Consider the following 22,941-nt stretch of genomic DNA (forward strand, 5'->3'; position numbering starts at 1 on the left):
GTATGGTTTCAGGCAGTTCTCCATGCTAGTCTATACTGAGAAACTTCATAAATGCTGTTTAGTGTATTCAAGTATTAATTTCACTGAACAACGTTTATCCCGCCCCTCTACCAAACAATCCACTCCCCCCCCCCCTGAACACACACACAATGTTGCCAACCCTCCAAAATGGAATAAGCTAGAAGTGTTTACAAAAACGAGCCAGAAGAAAACTGAAATAAAACAAGGTGTACTATTGCGCAGTTTTATTTTTCCTTTAATTATACTGTGTAAGGAATTTACATGAGGGGAGGGATGAAAAAGAAAATCCTGTAAGGTAGGTATTGTTGGATACTTCCAACTACATCAACAATAATTAGATGAAATTTTATACACACACAAGCCGAAATGGAATCACTGCTGACACTGTTACGATGATTTTTTTTACATTGGATTCAAGTTCTTGAAAAATAATTTCATCAGATTTACTCATATCAGGTATGTAATTCAGTTTAAAGCCAACGGCCTTGCCGCAATGGTAACACGGGTTCCAGTCAGATCACCGTAGTTAAGGGCTGTCGGGCTTGGCTATCACTTTAATGGGTGACCGTCCGGTCTGCCGATCGCTGTTGGCAAGCGGGGTGCACTCAGCCCTCGTGAGGCAAATTGAGGAGATACTTGCCTGAGAAGTAGACGTACATGTAGCAAAAACTCACAATGGCCGGTACAGCGGATGTGTTGAGCACACGCCCCTCCTGATACGCAACGAGTGACGCCTATAGGCTCGGGATGACACAGCGTTCTGTCAGTGCCGTTGGGTCTCCAAGACCTGTCCGGACGAAGTTAACGTTAGTTAATTCAGTTTAAAACAACTTGTTCCACAGGATTTTGCATCATCTCGTAAATAGTACGTGCCCGACGCTTCATTTTAATGCCTTTAGTAGCCGGAGACAAACGCGCAAAAGAAAACAAATTTAGAATCGTGCCCTGTACATCTCATTAGGGAAACTAGTTCTTGATGCACTAGTACTTCGAATGCACATATATAAATTCTACATTTTATTTCTATGTTATGTATAAAAAATATGAGCCCTTTTTAATACCTCGATATTTTGACGTAGAAATAAATTTACATAAACAGCATCGTGTCAGTTTATTTCGCATGACTTTCTTCTTCTCACACTGAAATTATAAATAACGTTTCAGATAGATACTTGAAGGACAACCTTCCAAATATCTGCACTGTAAAATTACATTACTTCGTACACTTTGGCTAACCAGTGCACTGAAGAGACGTTCACTGTTCCTCTCCTCAGTTCAGTCGCTGGCAAATTCTTTATTACAGCTATGAAGCGTATGACTTCTGATTCATCCTGCATACGTCATGGTGCGCTTTTCTTAAACAGTTAATTTATCATAGTAAAACTGCGATACTTCGCGGATGTGATTTTTGCTGCGCCTGTGTGTGTGTGTGTGTGTGTGTGTGTGTGTGTGTGTGTGTGTGTGTGTGTGTGTGTGTGTGTGCGCGCGCGCGCCCAGAATACATTCTAACACAGATTTAGATTTTGTTCTGCTTTTCAATTAGATCTAATAATAAATTTCATGCATATCGAAGCGGCTTTTGAAATTTTAGATCAATGCAAATAATTTTCCTTTAATAAAAACGGATTTTAATACTTTCCTTCTGTGGAAGAAAAATCTAGAAAAGAAGCCAAATGGTTGTCAAAAAGACAATACCAACACTACACACTCTCTCTCTCTCTCTCTCTCTCTCTCTCTCTCTCTCTCTCTCTCTTCGTTCTACTGCCAAACTGACAATTCCCTGATGCATCGGCACGTTCTATCAATCAGCTCCCTTAGTCAAGTTGTGCCAGAAATTTCTTTTCTCCTGAGTTCCAATGAATAGCTGCTCGTTAGTTACTCGTTCTAGCCATCACGATTGCAGCACTTTCCTGAAACGTCACATTTATAAATATTCTATTCTCTTCTTGTCTTAACTGTCTTCCGTCCATCTTCCTCTTACATGAAAGGCTACACAATCAGAAATCACGTTCTAACGGCTATGTTTATGTTCGACGTTAAATTCCTATTTTTCAGCAAACGTCTTCTTCCTGTTGTCTGCGTGCATTTTGTAGCAACTCTAGTTCAGCCATAATCAGTTATTTTGTTGCCTAAATAGAAAAACTTATGCACCACTTTCAGTGAATCATTTCATATTCTCATTCCCTCAGCATAGACCGATTTAATTCGATTAAATTTCATTACCCTTGTTTTACTTCTGTTGCTGTTCCTCTTACAACCTTATTTTAAGGCACTATCCAATACGTCCAAGTACTCGTCCGACTCCTTTGCCGTCTCTTACAAAATTGCAAACTCATCGCCCAACTTTAAGTTTTTCTTTCTTCTCCCTGAACTTTAATTTCCTAAGAAAATTTCTCCTTGGATTCCTTTGTTGCTTCCTCAATGAACAGGGCACAACCCCGTCCCGCTTCATTCTAAATTACTGCTTCTCTTTCAAGTAATTTGATTGATATTACTACAGTGTGCTGCAAGTACAGTAACAAAAGAAAATGACGCAGTTTCCTAAAGTATAGTCTGTAAACTGAAGTGCCAGTAGCGATGGGGGAGTGGCTTTTTCTGGAAGAATTTCAAACAAGGTAAATAAATGAAACAATCAATTTGCAGCTGTGGAACTTCCACTTCCAAAACAAATATTTTATCAGGTAAGGACAACAAGAAAAATTATCCAACAAAAGTAATGGAGGAGGTAATAAAAAAGACGTTACAACAGGCCTATCAAGAATAAGTTTCCCATCTAATACCGTAAGACAGTGTGATGCGATTTACGTAGATACACTTCTTGCGTTCGTTACTGATACTGATTTTTGTACAGTGTTGTCGATTTTCGTGACAAATACTCACTAGGCGTGTCAGGGACTGATTAAAATAAGTTGCGCTGAGTACGAGTCGATCTCGAATTTGCAGGTGTCTCTTGTAACCGAGCTGTGTAGATATAAGGCCCAATGGTACCGACCATCCGCCGTGTCTTCCTCAGACCAAAGGCGTCATTGGATGGTGATATGGAAGGGATGCGGTCAGCACAATGCTCTCCCGGCCGTATGTCGGTTTCCGAGGCCGGAGCCGCTACTTCTCAATCAAGTAGCTCCTCAGTTTGCCTCACAAGGGATGAGGGCACCCTACTTGCCAACAGCGCTCGTCACACCTTATGGTCACCCATCCAAATGCTAGCCAAGCCCGACAGCGCTTAACTTCGGTGATGTGATGGGGACCGGTGTTACCACTGCGGCAAGGCCGTTGGCAAACTTAACGACAGCTCATCGAAATGTATACTCGATAAAGCTCAGCGATTCCTATGTTGATCTCGATAAAGAGTAGAAAATGTATTAGCCGGCCGTTGTGGCCGAGCGGTTCTGTGCGTTTCAGTTCGGAACCACGTTGCTGCTACGGTCGCAGGTTCGAATCTTTCCCCGGGCATGGATGTGTGTGCTGTCCTTAGGTTAGTTAGGTTTAAGTAGTTCGAAGTCTATGAGGCTGATGACCTCACATGTTAAGTCCCACAGTGCTCAGACCCATTTGAACCACTTTTAGAAAATGTATTGATCTATAGTTATTGTTTGGAGCCGCCAAATTGCATATCTCACCAAGGCGTGAAATACACACTACCCGATAAGACGTAACCGGATACACTCTCGTAATGCCGAACTGATCATTATACGTCACGAGAGGCAGACCAGTCAGTATCAAAGGAGGTGGGAGGCATTCTGTTATCAGCAGAGAAGCAGTAGTAGTGGAACAGGTCGGTGATGAACGCTCAGTGACGTAAAAAGTGGACTAGTCATTGGATGTAGCTTGATTGAGAATTACATTTCAACCCCTCTACAGCTGCCCAGGCCGACTGTTGAAGATTGTGAAGTGGAAACGCGAAGGAATAACAACAGGTAAACGAAGAGCAGGAACACCTCATGTAATGTCGAACAGGGACTGTACAGCACTGCAGGTTTTTTTTGTTAAGAATAGCATGTAAACAACGGATGGAAACAACCCAGAGTTCCAAGGCCACACCAGTAATCCACTTAGCACAATGGCTGTGCTTAAGGAGTTAAAAAGAATAGAAATGGCTCCTCATAAGCCACACATTTCTGAAGTCATTACTAAGGCTGATAGAAGTGGTGTTAAGAGCGAAGTCACTGGACGATTGATGACTGCAAGTGAGTAATTCGGCATGATGAATCACGGTATATCCACTGGATTGGCAATGAGGTTTTGCGGATGCCTGAAGATCATTATCTTCCGTCATGCGTAGTTCCAACAGTGGAGTACAGAGGAGGTGGTGTTACGGTGTAAGGGTATTTTTCGTGGTTGGGATGTGGTCCCCTTATCGCGCTTAAGAAAACGCTAAATACAAAAGCATGTGAACATATTTTACAGCGGTGTGTTGCGTATGTCAGAGGAGCAGCTCGGAGATGACGATTGTATCAGCATGACAATGCACCCTGTCACAAAGCACCATTTATGAGGCATTTGTTGTGGACAGTAATGTTCTGTGTCACGTTCTGAACTCAATGGAACACCTTCGCTCCAGAATCCGGTGGCCAACATCACTACGTTCCCTGGCTTCGGTTCTTGAGAAAAAAATGGGCTGCCGTTACTCCATAGACTTTAACTGAGAGTGTTCTCAGCAGAGGTCAAGCCGTCGTAAAGGCAAGGAGTCGACCCACTCCATGTTTATGTCCTTTAATAGGCGTCCGGATACCTTCCACTAGCCAGTGAGTACCATCTTGTTATATTGTTTTTCGAAGCCACCACCAAAACTAATACACGAAGAAAGTAGGTGCGATAACACGATTCACCAGAAACTCTGCTCAGTGGAAGAAGGGTCAAAACAAACGAACACATGTTTTGGCTTATCTGTACATACTCGACCGTCAAAGTTTTCGACTTAATTTAGATGTCTTTTAGCAGTCGATAAACTCATCTTGACTGACGACACAGTGGCTAGGGTAGTGGGCTCTAACTTTTGCGTCCTGTGTTCGAAATCCGACAGTGGTTTTTGTTTTACAAAGGCTATTCGGAAAGTTAGGTCCGATTGGTCGCGAAACGGAAACCACGGTGAAAATCAAAAATGTTTTATTTGTGGCAGTTACCTACGCCTTCCAGCTACTTCTCTACATAGTCGCCGCTCCAACTAAGACATTTGTCGTAGCGTTATACCAACTTTCCAATACCCTCGTCACAGAAGGCAGCCGTCTGTGCTTTCCGCCAACCCTCTGCGCTGGTCTACAACTCGTCTGTGCGAAAATATTGTCTTCATAGCCAGCGGTTAGTGAGAGTAGATATGAATCTCAGGGGGAGCCAATTATGGGCTGTGCTGTGGGTGATCAAACACTTCCCATTGAAAACGCAGCAGGAGTCTCTTTATTGCCCCTGCAGTGGGCGGCCGAGAGTTGTCATGAATAAGGAAATGCGTGACAGTTATGTTATGTGGGCTGCAAGACTTCAGGCGAAATCTCTTACTGGGCCCTCACACTTGGTGAGAGACTATTTTCGAGCCATCTTTACATGCTCACTGGGCGCTCAGAACTGAAAAGAACGAGGTGATGCGATCGACGAGTATACTAGAGACACTGCTCAACACATCTGTGCAAAGTTTCATCGGGTTTTCACTGCGGTTTCTATTTCACACCCGATCGCACCTTACATTCAGAATAGGCCTCGTATTTTTTATTTATCTACTCATGTCTGTAGAAGATTACTAGACGAATGTTTCTTATCAAATTAGGGGATACAAGGGCGTTATGTTAACTGTAAAATTACAACTAGGTTTCACAAGTGCCGTACATTTCTTATACAATATGTATGTGTGTATGGTCTTTCATAAGCTACAATATTTTTGAAACTTCCTGGCAGATTAAAACTGTGTGCCCGACCAAGACTCGAATTCGGGACCTTTGCCTTTAATTTTTAATTCGACTCTTAATTCTTAAATTATGTTATGTTTATTCTTCAGGAAGATACTGTGCATTCCCTTGGGTTAAACCGATCGTAGAAAAGTGTTTACAATCCACCCCTGAAACGGTTTTTCCGAATAAGGAACGGAAATGTTAGTTATTCGCGGTTGAACAAAAAAATGCACCTGCCTGAAATCGGCCTATTTCACATACCAGTTTTTCGGGAATTTCGACTTTGTAGCCGCGAAAACTTATTATTTGTGCTTGCCGATGACTAAAACTGATGAAGTGATCAAGCAGCTTACGACGTACTACGGCTCGGCAATCTCACGGCATTGCAATTCGGTGGAACAGATGAAGGCAATTCGGGCAACGTATTTCCACAAGTGTTCGGCGGATGACCACCCACAACACCAAAATTGTCCGGCTGGGGAAACTAGTTGGTGCAAGCGGCGCATTGCAGAGGCTACCGGACATCTGGACGAATATCTCAACACGACCAGCCGCTCTCCAAAAAATTCAAAAAGTGATTCATCCGATCTGCGAGGCCCGTTCGGAGGACGATTTATTGTACCGGTGCTTGGGAGGAAGCATACAAAATTCAAATGAAAGTTTGAACACTTGTGGTTGGAAGTTTGCCCCCAAGCAATTGCATTCTGGTGCAAAGACTGTGGAGATTGCGACTTTCCTGGCAGTGAGCCTCTTTAATGAAGGGTATTCAGCAATTATGAAGGCGATGGACGTCACCTTGGTACTCTATTCAACGCAGTTCCCCAAGCATTCGGACGGCAACCGGATTCAAGAGGCCGAAAACCGCTTGTTACCGGCCGTACGAGCGGCTCTGGAGCAGCGCAGGATCGCCCAGATCGAGCATAACGCCCTCTATGAGGAAGCGGAAGGACTAGTTTATGGACCCGGAATAGGAGATTGAACCGAAGTTGCGTAATATTGACTTTATATGTAGTCAAAACTTCAAAGGCGTTTTTCTCGAAAGACTTTTTTTTATCGCGTGGTATGGTAACTTCAAATATTCTGAACCAACTGTCATGATTCTTTGTTTCCGACGAAGTTAACTAAATTGTCTAGGAGTTTACCAGTTTTATTCCGATCCATCAACTGTAAATATTTTTACTAGGCCGAACATTCGATGAGATTCGGAACATGAAGAGCATCGCGTGAAGACAGCCTTGGCACAGCGAAATTTCTTCGTACAAATCTCTCGACGGAAAGAAAGGTCGTTAATATTGCTGCAAAGTTCACGCGTTAGCAATTATTTGAAGGAAAACCAGACATAACGGATAACCCTTCTGAAAACGGGCACTTTAAGTTGATTACTAAAGAAGATACACAACAGGAATCTCTTGGAAAACCATTTTAAGTAATTTTTTGCGTTCATTCTTTTTTAATTCATTCACCAGTCATACGATTAGTAGACAAATAAGGGCAACGTTATTCCAATAAACACTGGAAAACAGTATAGCAATCTTCTACGGACATTGGTAGATAAACGAAGAGCCAAAATAAATATAGTAATAGGGGGCTTCGAACACGGGCGCAAAATTGCGAAGCCGCTTAGGTTGAACCATTACTCCCTCAAAGACACGTATAGCACCACGAAAACACTGACCGTCGATTTTTCGGAAACGGTCGAGTATCTACAGATCAGCCGAGACATGACCGCTTATTTTGGCTCCCCTTCCACTGAGCGAAGTTTCTGGGAAATCGGATTATAGCACCTGTCGTGTTCTGCTCGTCAGCAACATGCCATCGGCTTCATTGGGAAGCGATGCGCTGACACGTCTACCGGCTTTGTTCGAGCGGCACAAGCTGAGATGGTCGTCGCAGAGCAAGGCGGGACGAGCAGTGTTTCCCGAGCTCAAATAGCGACCCTCACTCGGCACCGCCTTAATTACGAGACGAGCTTTTAAGTGTTCGGCGCCGACAGCTCCCGCGCTCTTAGGCACCGCGCCTCTTCAGTCACGGACGTCTGTGTTTCCCCAGTTTTAAGACGGCTGGAGACTTTAATGTGTACGGTGACAACCAACTAACAGCGGAGGACGGCCGCCGGAAAGACGGAGGGCGAGCATCGGCTGGGAAATGGGACCGGGAACGGAAGAAGTTGGGTTTGCGTGTTGGCCCAACACTAGACTAACGCATTAAGCGGCAGGAGTCTACTTTACAGCTGTTTGTGTATACTTAGCAACCACCGCCAGTTCTGTGGGGGGACAGAGAGGGAGATGGTGGGTGGCGGGGGGGGGGGATATTTACGTCTTTGCCGACTGTTTCCCGGACTCCCGCCGGCCTGGAGCGCTGCTGTTGACTGAGGGACGCCATTACATTCCGGCCGAGCTTTGGCGCGCAATCTACGGCGCGCTGTTTGCTTAGGACAGCGTACCGCGCCTTCACTAAAAACTAAACTTTACGACTGGCCCTCCTCTTCCACGCCCAGCCAGAGCGGTCGAGTTCCTTCCTTCCATCCTTCCCCGCGGCTCCGCTGCGGCCCCACCTCGGCTCTTGCTTTCACACCTACTCCGCCCTCCCTCAGCCCCGTGAAACTTGTCGGACCCTTCACTAGCCAAGGAAACAGACTCCATTTCCCAGTCTGCACTATAAAAATGGCTCTGAGGACTATGGGACTTAAATTCTAAGCTCATCAGTCCCCTAGAACTTGGAACTAATTAAACCTAACTATCCTAAAGGACATCACACACATCCATGCCTGAGGCAGGATTTGAACCTGCGACCGAAGCGGTCGCGCGGTTCCAGACTGTAGCGTCTAGAACCGCTAGGCCACCCCCGCCGGCAGTCTGCACTATAATGTCTATAACAGTCACCGAGAAAATATTCGCTGCAATTCATTTTCATCTGCATGATCAAGGACCTTTGTGTGACATTCAGCTTGTGAGAATATACTGAATGCTAACAAAGGACTAGATTTATACATATTTACTTCCTAAACATTTTCGCTATTGCCTAAAAGCTCCTCAGGAGAAACTTCAGCAACTGGGTTGATCTTTTTTTTTAAAAAAAAAAAAAAAGATCAAGATTTGTTATCTGCCGTATGACTAGTTTCGATCCAACAAGAGGGGCTGGGGGGCGGAGGGAGCAGTGATGTTCGGTTCATGGATTTACTACAAGCTTTGTACACTTTTAATAGTCCACAACGTCAACACAGTCAGGAAGTGGTAAGGCCGACTACTAGGACGCTTTTGAGAAAGTCGCAAGAGAAGTTTTACGCGTCAGTAATGTGTCAGTCCTTGCGACCCTAACCAAGAGATCGAGACGGCCGCATGGTTAGCGTATAAGCTCCATGCTGGGTGGATCGTTGAATCGAGTACTTCTCACTTTTTTTTTAATTTATATATTTTCTTGAACAATAGCCACATTATCTTACACATGTTGCATTTGAGAGGCGATAGCGTATAATGAAACGACACGTGTATTTGCGTAGTCATTACCTGATTTTTTTTTTCGACATTATTTGATTGTTCGCTTATTTTTGATCACAGCAAATATTATATTTATAACTATCGAAAACTAAACGACCAAACGCATAAAATTTTCCTAAAAATATACCCCTGTCATGACGTCAGAAACCCCACTCGTGTAATATACCGAGAACGGGTTTGCACCTCGACGCTTCGTTCTGCCGAAAAGGTTTCGAGGGCGACGGACGGGCTTGGAAAGGTCATACCAAACATCGGTAAGTAATGGTGAACAAAACTTTGTTAATAATACAATGAGTTACAATATGCCGGAATATGAGGGCAATGTACGATCAGTCGTCGAAAGTGCTATCGACATTGCAAACTGCAGAATGATATTTTTCATACAGATACGGAAAACATAAATTAAAACGGTATCTACTACATCGAATGAATGAATTTTTCTCGCACGCACAAGGAATCTTCGCAATTTTTATGGGAAAAAAGGTTCGTGAACATTTTGAAAGATTTCTCTGTCTTCCTACAATTTTGGGGCAAACTTTGCGTAACATCAAAATTTTGGTAAATATTTATGCCAAATATTGGCAATGAACGATTGAATGTATTTTAATATCATATTCACGAGAATCAGTTTCTTGTTCGTTGTCAATCGAATATGAATAAGTCTGAAGGCGCTTGATAAAATTTCTAAGTTGCCAATAGAAATAACGTGTGTTGTCGATCTTGCGTCTCGTGAGGGAGCAGAACAAAAGCTGAAGGTGCTACGAGCGCACAAGAACGAAGTAGCAGAGTTCGTCATTTCTATAGTATAGCAAATCACGTCTGATTCACACGCCTGTCCCTACTTCGATCCCGTGTGGGAACACTTGTTTCCTACCCTATTGAAATACTTCAGTGAGTCATGTCATTTGTGCGTCCGCTGGGGTTTCTGTTTGTTGAGAACGAAAGCGATTCCTTTAATCGAAGTTAATCATGCAGTATAATAATGCGTACGTGAGGCGTCAGAACGAAAGATACAAAAAAAAATCTGTACATTTGTTTACGTATTCTTTCACGTTTGCCTAGTCAATACCGGCATACAAGCCAACAAAAGAATGGGTAAACCTCTTTGTTGTACAACTATAAATACGTTGTTGCAGGATTTAGTGCGCTGCCAGCACTCAGATCTTCAGGCAGCGCTACGATCTGCCGTGCGACACGCCAGCAGAGACGACAGAGAAATTTTTCAGTCTGCGCCCACTATCGAAACGAACGTAGAAGAGCTAGTGAGCTTTGTGTGCGAAGTCAAAATAAAAAAAAAAAAAAGAGAATGCTGAATAGGAGTGCTCTGGGTACATTCCTTCATTCCTGAATGTAACATTAATTGGTTATCAGAAATGGTGTAAGAAATTTCGGTGATAAAGTTTTCAATTAAGTGAGAGTGTTTGTTTAGTACGTGATTCAACGAGTTACAAATGAAGTTAAGAAGGAAAGCTATCTGGACGGAAGAAAAAAAGAGTGTATTGAGGGTAAGGTCCAATCGATCGCTAATTACTTGTTGTTTGGAATGACTTTAGCAATTTTGGTTAAAACTGAAACGTATTCATAGGAGTAATTTTTCAGATCGTATTTCAAACCACTCAGTAATAAATTATACAGTGAAAAATATTTGAGGGGAAAAGTATGAGATTTGACTCATTTGTTTACACATGTTATTACTTATAATAACTGACTCGCTTCTGGTGTAACCACTCATTGGCGACACTCGTCGCCGCAAGAGTCGTAGCTGCGCGATTCCGGCCTGGGAGTAGGTATTGAGGAAAACTTCCATATCCCGGATAATGTACCTTGTCTGTCTTGTGAAATTCTTGTGAAGGGAGTGGAACATCAGGAATAAGTTGTGAGGACAATGAGAGACGGTAACAGAGGCGTTCAATAAGTAACGCAACACCTATTATTCTGAAAGCAGGTTGGTTCTAGTCAGGTTTCCCAGAGTCCGTATTATTCCCCACTGTTTTGGCTACAAAGTCCCATTTTTCAACATAAATCTCCGTGGCACCTTACTGGCACGTCCTGCATGCCCGCGTGGTACTCTACTGGCCGACGTAGGAGCCAACGTGTTGCTGCATCAGTAACCTCCCCACCATCCGCGTGTTCCTTCCTGCGGAGTGCAGCCTTCACAGGGCCAAACAAATGGAAGACAGACAGTGCAAGATCCGGGCTGTAGGGTTGATGAGGGAAACACTCAAAGTTTTGCGAGCGCCTCTCGGTCACGCACACTTCCGTGAGGTTTTGTCGTAGACAACGAGAAGTTCGTTTGCTTTTCAGTGGCGGCGAGCGCACTGAAGTTGTTTTTTCAGTTTGCTTGTGATAGCACAATCCACTTCAGAGTTTATAGTTGCACCGTGAGAGAGGACATAGAATAGCCCACTCAGAATCCCAGAAGACTGTCACCATTACTTTAACGCGTGAGGGGGAGGCTTTCAACTTTTTCTTCGGAAGAGAGATGGTGTGGCTCTGCTCCACGGATTGCTGTTTTGCTTCAGATTCGAAGCGATTGAACCACCCTTCATTGCCTGTGACGATGTTCTACAAAAAAATTGCCACCATCAGCCTCGTAACCCACAAGGAGTTCCGCAATTCGTTGCTTTTCACGATCTTCCGTTAGGTGGTTAGGAAACGGAGGGCACACACACCTTTGAATAGCCGACTGGTGGACGAGCGTGTCAACATTACCAACACAGACGTACAGTTGTGCAGCGAGCTGTTTTACTGTGATCCGTCAATCACCTCGAATGAGAGTGTCCGCACGTTCCAAAACTGCATGTATCACAGTTGCACGAGGACGCCCGGCACGCGGGATATCGGACAGGTATGTGCGACCTTGTTGTGGTGATGACCGGCCACTTCAGCCAACTACTCACCATGCCTTTGTTCACTGCTAGGTTTCCGTATACATTCTGCAAGCGCCTTTGAATATCTGTGTGTCTCTGGCTTTCCGCCAGAAGAAACTTAATGACGGGTCTTTGCTTGGAACGCACTTCCGTTACAGACGCTATTTTGAAGGCTACGTAAAGCGCCGCTACCTATCAGAACTAAGAACCTAATGAAGCTGTAGCGGGAATACTCCATGGTCTCTCTCGCAACAAACTCCGCAATTTTTCAACTGAAACTGGCCGATTGAAAAAGTGTGGCATTACTTATTGTACACCCGTCGTCATTTCCATGTTTTCCATCAGGCCATTATCTAGAAATGATGCGCTCCGCGTGCATACGTAGTGAGAGGCTCCTAGGTAAAATAGATCGATGCGTGAGCACTTGCCCGCTATGGAACTGGTACGCAGAACACTCGGACCGCGAGACCGGTGGAGGGTTCGCGAGACGTTTGCGCGCTGCGGAGAGCTCTCGACTGAACAGTGGCCACTCACCGCGCTGCTGTAATACCCAACAGTGGACTTCCACCTCCCCACTTACCAACAGCTTCACCTATGGGAGGCAGCAGCTTGTGCCCACGGACGAGAGCAAGCAATTGTTTTATGAAGCTGTATAGTTGCATTAACACGGTTCGATTCATCGTTTGTGCGTAAGTAACGCGGTAGAGTGGGTTGCAATAATTCGGTCTATCAACACGTGATACGGAGCCTTTGAGGTGAAAATTTCGGAATCGAAACTTGATATTAACGAATTATGATCACGACTGACATAGAAACTGGTAGTGGATCTATGTTATTTTCCACATCGATTTACGTGGTTAGTGAACACCTATTTCAACAACTAAAGGAAGATCAACAATATTACCAGGGCATTATAGAAAGTAAGTTACTCGTTATTATGGCAGGCCAAGTAACTTCTATTGAATACTGCAGTACACATCAAAGTGACATAGTCACCGAGTTCATGTAAAAAAAAAAAAAAAAAAAAAAAAAAAACGCTTAGAACATTTTACCAATTGTTCAGTTCCTTGGTTACGGAGCAAGTCGAAAAACGCTATGTGAACGTCCTCATAGTTGGAAAATGTCTTCCCTCCACACGTTCTTTCAGCTTTCTAAGAGGATCTGGACTACCTGGTCAGCATCACACACGTCTGTGCAGCTTTGGTCAAAATCTGAAAGCAATACTGCATTTGATCCATATACAGCCAGAATTCCACGTTGAGGAAAGGAATATATTGGAAACACTAGCAAGAAGAAGCAACAGGTTGATACGACATTTGTTAAGACTTCAGGGAATAACTTCAGTGGTAGCAGAAGGAGGTAGAGGATAAAAACTGTAGCGAAAGATAGAGATTGGAGTACTTCCTGCAAATAATTTAGGACGTAGACCGTAACTGCTATGAGATGGAAAGGTTGACACAGGAGAGGAAATCGTGGCGGGCCGCATCAAACCAGTCAGAAGACTGATGCCTGAAAAAAAAAAAAAAAAAAAAAAACTCCAGTTTAGATGTTTCGCCCTCAAGAATCGTACTGTCACACATTCTTTAACTTTGGAGAACGTTTCCAGTTGCCGTGCCATTACAATAAAACGTCGTAATGCTCCTTTTATCCTTAATGCAGCAGAACTGTATGTCCAGGAAACCCAGAACTTGTATTCTAACAATGTGCGATTTTGTACACAACGCTTTTAGCGTGGGACGATAGGCGTATCTTACTTTCCAGGCCCTGCATAAACAAAATAGGTGCGTGTCGGAGTCAAGTAGCCTATGCGTATATGATGTGTCTTGTATAGCTGTGTACTGTAACAGGATGAAACAAAATTAATTTCTCCAGTAACTACTGTACCACTTTATCGTTTGCTGATGCACACTTTGCGGTACAATAATGATGCACATAGCCTCACACACAATAAAACTCTTGCGTGGCATTATTTAGGAGTCTTAGGAGGGTGCTAGCGACAATTTCTTTCATAATGTTTGGATGCTGAGACTTGGTAGTGGTAGGATTACACAAAATGAAGATGAATGATTCAAGTCGAAATCGGATTTTCAGGCGCCGTCCTAGAATTTCCGTGGTACAAGGTTGTCGTCTCGGAGCTGAAGGGCCGCGCCCAAGCAAAGGAAAATTCACAAGGGACTGAATTCGCCAGTGAAAGATGTGTGTTCTCCTGCTTTCTTGAACATAGAAATATACCTTACCGACCAAGGTTTCCTGTCGTGTTCATAGAGATTTTTTCATATTCGCGGCAATCTTCCTGGGGGTAACTCGGATCAGGAGCTTAAAAAAGGCACGTGGAGGCGTACACTGGACTGTGGAGGCAGGTATCTCGTGACGCGTTTGGTGAAGATTATGTAGATACTTCACGTATTTGCCAGTTCCTGAGTGGACCTGGACAAGACGTGTTGACACATCACGAGATCCTTGTCACTTGGAAAATATGGAAGTATAGGGGTTGTTGGGACGACAGTCGTGAAACAGGCTGGTCTTAAAATAGTCTACTTACGCTGTTCGGCAAGGATTATTCGTATTTAATGAGCACTAGCGGTAAGTAAACTTAAACGACAATTTTCGAGCACCCTAAACATTTAAAATTCGGTCCTTTTCTATTAAAAGGTCGTGCAGTATTTAAGATGTTGAATAGTTATCAAACAGCAACAATGAAGAAATAAAGTTCCGGACATTCTCAGTATGTCTGTATTTCTACGATTGTTCCATAAACAAGGCGAATTTGTTCCTCACTCCTTTTCAACTAAGCTAGTGCTCAATTATTGACTGGTACCGGTACTGACAAAGAAACTATATTTTGCATACTATCTACCCTACGCGGTAGGTGAACCGAAAATGTATTCGGTGTTAGCAACGGAGGAAAGTTTAATCTGCAATACAAAAGTCCGATCTAATGTATGCATTTATAGAATTTGAAGAAATAAAAATAGCAAATGATGCTGAGCATATAACGTTGTTCTATAGGTAACGCCGATGGTTGCAACCATAAGTTCATTTCACTGAAGACATAGGGGAAGGATACATTCATGCGTCTGATGCCCACGTGTACTATCCCATCGCTGTTGCTTCATTGCATAGGCACTGCACGAAGATACTGCCAGCGCGGTTTCATTAATCGTGGAGAGAGGCTGCCTCGCTCTGTCGAACCTACAATGTAAGAAGTGAAAGTTTATCCTACTTTTAGGAAACACACACACACTGTCTGTTGTACTAGAGCACTTTCCAGGAAGAGTACGGCAACATAGCCGGCCGGAGTGACCGAGCGGTTCTAGGCGCTACAGTCTGGAACCGCGAGACAGCTACGGTCGCAGGTTCGAATCTTGCCTCGGGCATGGATGTGTGTGCTGTCCTTAGGTTAGTTAGGTTTAAGTAGTTCTAAGTTCTAGGGGACTGATGACCTCATAATTTAAGTCCCATAGTGTTCAGAGCTATTTTCTTAGGGCAACATATTGCTTCCTCCCTCATACAACTCGCGTAATGACTACGAAGAGAAAATTCCAGAAATTAGAGCCAACATAGAGGTTTACCGACAATCATTCTTCCCATGCGCCATTCGCGAATGGAACAGGCTAGGGGAAACAGTTAGTGCTACCAGAAGTACCCTCCGCCACACACCATTAGCTGGATTGCGGAGTATGATGTAGATGCAGATGTAAGTGGGAGATGTTCAATCTTCACGTTCTCAGAACTTGAAAACATTTACAATAGGCTAGAGTGAGCTGATACCTCGCAAACATTGTTGTTGTGGTGGTGGTGGTAATCTGTCTGATTAAATGAATACAGTTCTCCACGCTAGTCTATCCTAAACAAGGCTCTCCATCTCCGAGTAACAACTGGAACATACGTGCACTGGAACCTGGTTACTGAACTGGTACCTAGGTCTCGTTCCGTAGTTTTTACCCCCAACACTACACACTCTTTAGGTTTAATAATGAACAAAAAAATAGGAGTACGGGTAAGCTACTACAAACAGCATAGTGAACGCATTATTGTGGCCAAGATAGACACGAAGCCCACGCCTACTACAGTAGTACAAGTTTATATGCCAACTACCTCTGCAGATGATGAAGAAATTGATGAAATGTATGATGAGATAAAAGAAATTATTCAGGTAGTGAAGGGAGACGAAAATTTAATATTCATGGGTGGCTGGAATTCGAGAGTAGGAAAAGGAAGAGAAGGAAACATAGTAGGTGAATGTGGATTGGGGGACAGAAATGAAAGAGGAAGCCGCCTGGTAGAATTTTGTGCAGAGCATAACTTAATCATAGCTAACACTTGGTTCAAGAACCATGAAAGAAGGTTGTATACATGGAAGAACCCTGGAAATACTAAAACGTATCAGATTGATTATTTAATGGTAGGACAGATTTGGGAACCAGGTTTTAAATTGTAAGACATTTCCAGGGGCAGATGTGGACTCTGACCACATCTATTGTTTATGAACTGTAGATTAAAACTGAAGAAACTGCAAAAAGGTGGGAATTTAAGGAGATGGGACCTGGATAAACTGAAAGAACCAGAGGTTGTACAGTATTTCAGGGAGAGCATAAGGGAACAATTGACTGGAATGGGGGAAAGAAATACAGTAGAAGAGTAATGGGTAGCATTGAGGGATGAAATAGTGAAGGCAGCGGAGGACCAAATAGGTAAAAAGACGAGGGCTGGTAGAAACCCTTGGGTAACAGAAGAAATATTGAATTTAATTGATGAAAGGAGAAAATATAAAAACGCAGTAAATGAAGCAGGCAAAAAGGAATACAAACGTCTCAAAAATTACATCGACAGGAAGTGCAAAATGGCTAAGCAGGGATGGCTAGAAGACAAATGTAAGGATGTAGAGGCTTATCTCACTAGGGGTAAGATAGATACTGCCTACAGGAAAATTAAAGAGACCTTTGGAGAAAGGAGAACCACTTGCATGAATATCAAGAGCTTTGATGGAAACCCAGTTCTAAGCAAAGAAGGGAAAGCAGAAAGGTGGAAGGAGTATATAGAGGGTCTATACAAGGGCGATGTACTTGAGGACAATATTATGGAAATGGAAGAGGACGTAGATGAAGATGAAATGGGAGATATGATACTGCGTGAAGAGTTTGACAGAGCACTGAAAGACCTGAGTCGAAACAAGGCCCCCGGAGTACACAACATTCCATTAGAACTACTGATAGCCTTGGGACAGCCAGTCCTGACAAAACTCTACCATCTGGTGAGCAAGATGTACGAGACTGGCGAAATACCCTCAGACTTGAAGAAGAATATAATAATTCCAATCCCAAAGAAAGCAGGTGTTGAAAGATGTGAAAATTACCTAACTATCAGTTTAATAAGTCACAGCTGCAAAATACTAACGCGAATTCTTTACAGACGAATGGAAAAACTGATAGAAGCCAACCTTGGGGAAGATCAGTTTGGATTCCGTAGAAATGTTGGAACACGTGAGGGAATACTTACCTTACGGCTTATCTTAGAAGAAAGATTAAGGAAAGGCAAACCTACGTTTATAGCATTTGTAGACTTAGAGAAAGCTTTTGACAATGTTGATTGGAATACTCTCTTTCAAATTCTGAAGGTGGCAGGGGAAAAATACAGGGAGCGAAAGGCTATTTACAATTTGTACAGAAAGCAGATGGCAGTTATAAGAGTCGAGGGGCATGAAAGGGAAGCAGTGGTTGGGAAAGGAGTGAGACAGGGTTATAGCCTATCCCCGATGTTATTCAATCTGTATATTGAGCAAGCAATAAAGGAAACAAAAGCAAAGTTCGGAGTAGGTATTAAAATCCACGGAGAAGAAATAAAAACTTTGAGGTTCACCGATGACATTGTAATTCTGTCAGAGACAGCAAAGGACTTGGAAGAGCAGTTGAACGGAATGGACAGAGTCTTGAAAAGAGGGTATAAGACGATCATCAACAAAATCAAAACGAGGATAATGGAATGTAATCGAGTTAAGTCGGGAGATGCTGAAGGAATTAGATTAGGAAATTAGACACTTAAAGTAGTAAAGGAGTTTTGCTATTTGGGGAGCAAAATAACTGATGATGGTCTAAGTAGAGAGGATATAAAATGTAGACTGGCAATGGGAAGGAAAGCGTTTCCGAAGAAGAAAAATTTGTTAACATCGAGTATAGATTTAAATGTCAGGAAGTCGTTTCTGAAAGTATTTGTATGGAGTGTAGCCATGTATGGAAGTGAAACGTGGACGATAAATAGTTTAGACAAGAAGAGAATAGAAGCTTTCGAAATGTGGTGCTACAGAAGAGTGCTGAAGATTAGATGGGTAGATCACATAACTAATGAGGAGGTATTGAATAGAATTGGGGAGAAGAGGAGCTTGTGCACAACTTGACTAGAAGAAGGGATCGTTTGGTAGGACATGTTCTGAGACATCGAGGGATCACCAATTTAGTATTGGAGGGCAGCATGGAGGGTAGAAATCGTACAGGGAGACCAAGAGATAAATACACTAAGCAGATTCAGAAGGATGTAGACTGCAGTAGGTACTGGGAGATGAAGAAGCTTGCACAGGATAGAGTAGCATGGAGAGCTGCATCAAACCAGTCTCAGGACTGAAGACCACAACAACAACTACACACCACTGGTAGACTGTCCATTCCGTAATGCCTCAGGATGGGTCCTATCGACTGATCGCTTCTTTTAGTCAAGTTGTGCTGTAAATTTCTATTATAATCAGTGACTCATTAGCTATTCGCTGTACGGATCCAAAGTTCAGCATTCTTCTGTAGAACCACAGTTCAAAAGCTCTTCTTGTCTGCGTTGTTCATCTAATTTTCATACTTCTGACAAAGGCCTTCAGAAAAAACTTCTTATTACATAGATTTATAGAAGATACAAATTCCTCATTTACAGTAATGTATGCATTTTATATCCTCTCTGGTTATTGTCAGTTACTTTAGCACCCATTTTTATTGTCCCATTTTCTAACCTAATTCCCGTAGTATCACCTGGCTTAATTCGACTACTGTGTTTTACTTTCACTTCCGTCTTATGAACGCTCTTTAAGACACTATCCACTTCCTTCAGTCGTTCAGCTGCTCTTCCAAGTCTTTTGCCAATTGATAAAATGGCAGCATTTCTGGCAATCCTCTAAGCTGTGGTTGCTTCTCCATTAGCTTTAATCCTCTTTCCAAATTTCTCCTTGGTTTCCGTTACTGATTGCTCAATGCACATTTGTGGTAGGCTACAACCCTATCTCCATGCCTTGTCAACCACTGCTTCCTTTTCATGTCCTTTGACACTTACAGATGCACTCTCATTTCTGTGCTAGCTGTGAAACGTCTTTCGCTTCCTGTACTGTATTTTATGCCTGCTACCTTCAGAATTTCAAAGAGTGTAATCCAGTTAACTTTGACAAAAGCCTTCTCCAAATCTACAATTGCTACAAAAATAGGCTAGCCATTTTCTTCTTATCTCCTAAGAAAAGTCATAGGGCCACTATTGTATATTCCTACAACCAAACTGATCTTCGTTATGGTCGGCTTCCACTAGTTTTCCCACTCTTCTGTAAATAATTAGTGGCAGTATTAAAGTGATGGTTCTGTAGTGTTTACACCTGCTAGCACCTGACTCACCAAAATGGTACCATACATTAAATCAACTGTAAATTAACTTCTTACCTAATTCTTGTCAGCTGTCTTTGATTCTTTGATTCCTCAGCACGGCCTTCAGTAGTCATAAAATATATTATATACATTATAAGGGCATTATTTCCGGTACACTGATCAAGAAACGATAAGAGCTGATCATCTTGAGGTATAAACTCTTCCGTCATTGGTTGCTTACGAATAACATTTGTTTCCGGAACGTATCTACCTCGAACAAAATAGTTTCTTCTATTACCTAGACATGTTTCACTGAAGTTTCAGCATCATCAGTGTGTTGTTATTTTCCCCCCACTGCATGTGGTAACAAGAAAGAAAATAAAGGGATACTGATGAAGCTGAAACTTTAGCGAAACAATTCTGGACAGTAGAAGGAAACGAAATTTTTTTTTCCTCAAGGTGGACCAACTCCAAAAGAAATGATAAGTTCTGAATTCGGAGGAGTAAACTACAAGAATGGTGCGTCAATAAGTAGATAGCGTGTAGCTTACAAAGAACAGAAAAACTTAAAGTACAATGTAAGAAGAACTCTCTTGTCCCCAACCATCGCCCTCGTTTGTGGTTTAGGCCAGTTTTGCTCAGGAAATGTCAAACAACCGGAACTGCAAAGCAGCCGTCAGAACGTTGTCGCTGCTAGGAAACTACCTCTCACTTTGCGTAGGAGACCTTTGTCAAGGTGCAGGGTACTGTAGAACTCCGTAGTCGAGGCTGTTTTCCCTATTGATTCCAAGAGCTTTCCCCGCTAAAACTGAGGTAATTATAGCTCCAGGGGGTTTTACGTCTAAAGTTCCCCAGCATAGCTCTCCCGCAGTGTCACCTTGAAATTCGCTTACTTTGCAGGTAATTTTGTCAGCCGCGTTGAAGTACACGTGTTGACAAACATCTCTCAGTAGCTGCTTGTCCTCAAACGGTACACCAGTAGCCTTTTGTAAGGCAAACTAATTAGTAACAGTTGGTAACAAAGCTTGTCAAATACGCTTTTTACTCCACAAAATTGACAGACTAATCGTGATTTGGCTGTTTGATCTACAAACGAAGCCATGTTTTATATGCATCCCTTCTACATTTCTTATAAAAATTTGTGAAGGTGTTTGGTTTTCAAATACAGACGAATAAACACATCTTTTTCGAATCATTTATGATACATAACACCATTATTTTCCTTCTTCTGTACATATTATTCTTACTCTCTCCTGCAAAATTAAGCAATCTTTAATATTTTACCACACACCACTTTCTTTACGTTCTCCACAGATTAACATCCGTGATCTATCTACATAACTCTTCTATGTTTATCCTTCTATGTTAATAGGCAGTACTAAAAAGATTTTTCCTAATAAGATGTTCGGAGATTTTAGTGTATGTATTACGTTAACGAACTACCCCAGAATGCAACAAAAGCTCCTCCATTGTGTTGTAAGACCAGACGCGTTTTCTCTAATAGAAAGTTTACAGTAAGTTATATAAAGTTTACTGCGAAAGATTGCGTGACCTTAAATCTAAATATGTACGCTGTGTACGGTGCTATTAAACGTGAGCAATAATGAGCTTATAACAACGTTCTGGCAGTGTCTACTTTGCTTTCAGTGGTATCAATGGACGGTAATGCCTTTGTAGCGAGCGTGTCTAGGTAATGGAGCGCATCGCTGTGTCCCTAATGCGCCCACGAGTCGAGCGCACTTTCCGACAAACTTTGACATTTCCCACCCGCCGAGCGAGCTGTTGCAAGTAAGTCCTTGTCTGCGATCACACTGGCATTCTGTGAAGACACTGCTCGGTGACACCGGAATTCCGACGAAACACTGACATTTAACTCAGTGAAATTCAGCGCCTACGAGGTTTCAGTAGAATGGCTTATCAGCCACGAAAGGCAGTGAATTGAGGCCGGTCTCGTTTTTTATTCCAAACACGTTCACGTCTTAGTTCAGAGTCCATAACGAAGCTTTGATCAGTAACGTATGACAGACAGTATGGTGTTTGCGATACGAACGACTGGTACAGCTGGTGAGTCACTTTCTGTTTAATCGTTCCACCTCTGTCCTCTCCTCCGTTTCTCACCACCGTTGTCGTCACCGAAAGACCGATGACACTACTACGTTAAGTACTGACTTATCAGGCACACGATACACTGACCGAAATGGGAAATATTTCACGAGCACACCTAGATGGTAAGCTACCAAACATATGCACCCTGTGATCAAAAGTATCCGAACACCTGCCTCAAAATGACTCACAAGATCGTGATGCCCTCCGTCGGTAATGCAGGAATTCAATATGGTGTTGACCTACCCTTAACCATGATGACAGCTTCCACTCTTGCAGACATACGTTCAATCAGGTGCTGGAAGGTTTCTTGGGGAATGGAAGCCCATTCTTCCCGGAATGCTGCACTGAGGAGAGGTATCCACGTCGGCCGGTGAGGCCTGGCACCAAGTCGGAGTTCCAAAACATCCCAAAGATGTTCTACAGGATTCAGGTCAGGACTCTGTAAAGGCCAGTCCATTACAGGGATGTTATTGTCGTGTAACCACTCCGCCAAAGGCCGTGCATTATGAACAGATACTCGATCGTGTTGAAAGAAAATGTTGAAATGTATGTGAACTCCTATAGGACCAAACTGCTGAGGTCATTGGTCCCTAAACTTACACACTACTTAAACTAACATATGCTAAGAACAACACACGCACCTATGCCTGATGGAGGACTCAAACCTCCAGTGGGAGAGGACGCGCAATCCGTGACATTGCGCCTCTAACCGCGCGGGCACTGCGCGCGACGTGTTGAAAGATGCAATCGCCATCCCCGAATTGCTCTTCAATGGTGGGAAGCAAGAAGGTGCTTAAAACATCAATGTAGGCCTTTGCTGTGATGGTGCCACGGAAAACCACAATGGGCGCAAGTCCCACCATGAAAAACACGATCACACCGTAAAACCACCGCCTTCGAGTTTTACTGTTTGCACTGCACAGGCTGGCAGATGATGTTCACCGGGTATTCGCCATACCCA

General features: G+C 43.1%; 1 pseudogene; it reads right to left on the bottom strand.

The window, feature by feature from the left end:
• Positions 1–3,181: 3,181 nt before the first annotated feature.
• LOC126261532 (5S ribosomal RNA) lies at positions 3,182–3,299 on the bottom strand (annotated as a pseudogene).
• Between the last annotated feature and the right edge of the window lie 19,642 nt (positions 3,300–22,941).

This window comes from Schistocerca nitens, chromosome 5 (assembly GCF_023898315.1).
Source record: "Schistocerca nitens isolate TAMUIC-IGC-003100 chromosome 5, iqSchNite1.1, whole genome shotgun sequence".
Lineage (NCBI taxonomy): Eukaryota > Metazoa > Arthropoda > Insecta > Orthoptera > Acrididae > Schistocerca > Schistocerca nitens.